General features: G+C 38.5%; 1 pseudogene; it reads left to right on the top strand.

Moving 5' to 3' along the window:
- The first annotated feature begins 237 nt into the window (after positions 1 to 237).
- On the top strand, positions 238 to 3,581 carry LOC148690782 (abscisic acid 8'-hydroxylase 1-like; annotated as a pseudogene).
- Positions 3,582 to 3,913: the final 332 nt, after the last annotated feature.

The following is a 3,913-nucleotide window of genomic DNA, read 5'->3' as shown; positions in this document are numbered from 1 at the left end:
TTTGACTTCATGCACTCATCTTTTACATGCCAATATAAATCTAATCAAATATATAAACTAAAGCCTTTTCCCCCCAGAGATGCTCCTAACACTAAAACAAAAAAAAAAAAAAAAAATTCCTTTCTAACATTTTGTCTCGTTTGAAAAACTACATTGTGCATTTCTCTATAAAAGGCCCCATTGGAACCGATTAGATTCATTAAGAAAAACATGGCAACTTTTGAAATTTTCTCAAAGATGCTGAATCCATCAAGGGAAGAGCTCCTCCTCTTCGTGAAGAACTATAGTGATATTCTCATTGCTGCTCTGCTTTCTATTGTAACAGTACTTTTGGTCCCAAAAATTGCTAGGGGAAGGGTCACCAGTTCCAAAGGTAGCATCCCCGGCGGGTTAGGGTTACCCATTTTCGGCGAAACCCTTTCTTTCCTTTCAGCAATTAACAGTGCAAAAGGATGCTATGACTTTGTCAGGCGCCGGCGAATGTTGTGAGTTATTCTATCACCCCATCGCTATATTGGAATGTACATGCAGGACTTATCGATCACTTAGCACTTCTTTGGTGTCTAGGACTAAATTTGATAGGAGAATTCACTTTGTGTAAAATATGTTGAAGAAACAAAAATTACATACATTGTTTCCAAAACTGCAGGTAGAAAATGGATTACTAAGGGATAAGTTTCCTTAAACCAAAATAAATATTAAATAAATCATTCGTTTAGGAATTATTCAATCCAATCCAATTCTTGACATCAAACGAGGCTTTAGTAACTGCAAGTAGTGAGGGTACACGATCAAGTTGTTTTCTCCATCGACCACGTTACCAATTATATTTTTCTTCTTTTGTGCTGACCCTTCAACACTATGAAAAAACAAAAATAAAATCATTCAAGGGGAACTTGTCAAAGGTGATGCTTTATGTTGCTAGTGCACCTAAACTCCTAACTTGTAACACTATTGATTACTGGGATGAATTATTTCTTACACTCCTATGTAGTTGATGCAATATTATGGATGCACTTTAGAACCTACTTGAATAGACTAAAAAAAGTTCTTTTGGTTGATAGAGTATGTATATTTAATCATTTTCATACTGATGGAACGTTGAATTGACTTTCGCGGTCAAACTACAGGTATGGAGATTGGTTTAAGACGAGGTTATTTGGCAAGATCCATGTTTATGTTCCAAGTTCTGAGGGTGCAAGAACCATTTTTGCTAGTGATTTTGCTACCTTCGACAAGGCGTATTTGAAACCAATGTCAGATGCTGTTGGAGTCGATAGCTTGCTGGTTGTGGCTCAGGAGACTCATAGAAGGATTAGGCGCCTTCTATCTGATCCTTTCTCCATGAGTTCTTTACCTACGTTCATTCAGAAGTTTGATAAAATTTTGTGCCAGGAGCTAAAAACAAGATAAGAAAGCGGGGAAAAATTTTCAGTGCTTGCCTTGAGTATGAAGGTATGAAAATTCTTCTGGAATGCTTGTAGAAACAAGAGTTTCATATATATATAGAATATAGTAGTAGGGTAAAAGAAGCTGATCTCTCTGAATGTTATCTGATGCGCAGCTAACGTCCGACGCAATTTGCACCTTGCTAATGAGCGTCACAGATGATAAAATACTGCGAATGTTTGAGCAAGACTGCGCCTTAGTCTCAGATGCCATGATATCCTTTCCAGTCATGATTCCGGGCACTAGATATTACAATGGCATGAAGGTACGTGACGTGTACATCCTTGTTAGTTCATTCACTGTTTTAAGTTTTTGGAGTTCATCGTCTAACGCATTGTTAACGCTTAGTTAGGGGTCTTAACATGATATACATTGTCGACCAAAAATGTGGCTGGAAGTCAACTCTCTCTCATTCAAATAACAGTTCACAAATCTCACTACATCTCATTATCCGAGTGTTTTGTAATATATGACTAGAGAAAAAGTTTACCTTGAAGAGTGTACTAAAAGAATTGGCAAAGCAGGCACGAGCACGTGTTATGAAAGTCTTTAAAGACATGATCGCCGAGCGGAGAAGCGGAAAGGAGTATTCAGATGACTTCCTGCAGTCAATGATAGAAAGAGATACATGCCCTGACAATGAAAAGCTGACAGACGCAGAGATTATGGACAACCTATTGACATTGATAATTGCAGGGCAGACCACCACTTCAGCTGCAATGATGTGGAGCCTTAAGTTTCTCGACGAGAACAGAGAAGTCCTGGACAGACTCAGAGTAAGTAATTCCAAAGTGTATCTTCATATCATATAAATTGTGGTAGCAATTTCAGCATCGTTGAGATAGATAAGAAAGAATATATGAATATACAGGAGGAACAGTTGACAATAGCCAGAGCTAGACCAGAAGGAGCTTCAGCTACACATGAAGATATTAAAAACATGCCCTACTGTGTCAAGGTTCGCACCACATCCTAGAAACTTTCGATTGTTAAATTCAACGTAGAAAAAGGATCTTTATTAATGCAACTTTTCAACTGATTAAACTGATAGCGGAGACATCTTGCATACAAACGCGTTGACATCCTTAGTGCTCCGTATGTTTTTCTCCAGGTTATGAGAGAGACATTGAGGTTGGCAAATGTTCATGTGTGGTTTCCTCGCGTAGCTACCAGTGACTGCACTTTAGAAGGTATGTTACAATAAACTTAACCTAGAGAAGTTAAATATGACTGGCACATACAAATATTTCTTCTGTTTATAGATGTTCGAAGCCGTGAGTTACCACAGCTAGCACTACAGTGGAAATGCTTTCCGTTTCATAGAGAAACCCGGAGAGGATAGATGATAGGTTCCTTTTCAATATTTCTCTTAACAAAAACTTGTTTAATCTTAATTCATCACAATGCAATTGCAGGTTTTGAAATAAAGAAAGGGTGGCGGGTGAATATTGATGTGACTCGCATACACATGAATCCGGATCTGTTTCCAAACCCAACGCAGTTCGACCCATCTAGATTTGATGTACCCGTCTCTCTACCCGAAAACTTCATTTTTCTTTTAACTTCTTTTATACACAAATATATTTCAACCACTCAAATATGCATGAGAGGGATTTAAGTATGGTTGAAACTGGAATTTCATACACTTCATTTTTCATTGTTGCCAAGGTATTGACATTGACAGATGTGTTACTTATCGTTTGTGTCAATTTTCTCCAGGAAATGCCAAAGCCATATAGTTATATACCATTTGGGTCAGGACCCAGGTCATGCTTAGGAACCAATATGGCCAAAGCAACAATTATGATCTTTTTACACCGCGTAGTAAGTGGATACAGGTGAGCGAGAGTTTTCAAAGCCATCATTTGATTTTTCTTATCTTGTATGAGCTATGTTAAGGTGATTCGCCCATGCATGTATGTGCAATTTATGACCATTTGTTTTGGAACTCGCATTTGAGCAACAGTAAAAATTCACCTACGGGAGTGTGGACATCTTATATTGATGAATCTTAAAATTCTTTCCCCTTATTGTGTAGCTGGACAATTCATGATTGGGATCCTAGCCTGGAAAAGATGTCACACGTTCCACGGTTAAGCAGTGGTTTGCCCATTACCTTGAAGGCCTTGTAAGAGAGCAAACCTGGTATGCCTGGAAAATTAGGGTTCAATAATCCCGCGTCTTGCCGGTTGTGTGGATAGTCACTACCCCGTGGTTAGCGCCAGCTGCGAAGGCTTCTCCTCGTGCAAGTAAATATTATGCGTGGGTCTTAGGGCTAGGGTTTCTGTTTTACTGGAGCTACATGTTTGGGGCTCATTTGTGTTTTGTAGCAACTACTGTTGCTATGTTGTGTTTAGTCTCATACTATATATTGTGGCTTGTTCCGCTTGCGTCTTGTGTTAATGAAGTATTTCTTTTTCCGAACAGAAAAAAAAAACATCGGGAAGCATGTAATTTTGCAGAA

Source organism: Pyrus communis, chromosome 15, assembly GCF_041283825.1.
Source record: "Pyrus communis isolate YQ-2024b chromosome 15, ASM4128382v1, whole genome shotgun sequence".
Taxonomy (NCBI): Eukaryota; Viridiplantae; Streptophyta; class Magnoliopsida; order Rosales; family Rosaceae; genus Pyrus; species Pyrus communis.
This window is presented reverse-complemented; position numbering and strand designations above follow the sequence as displayed.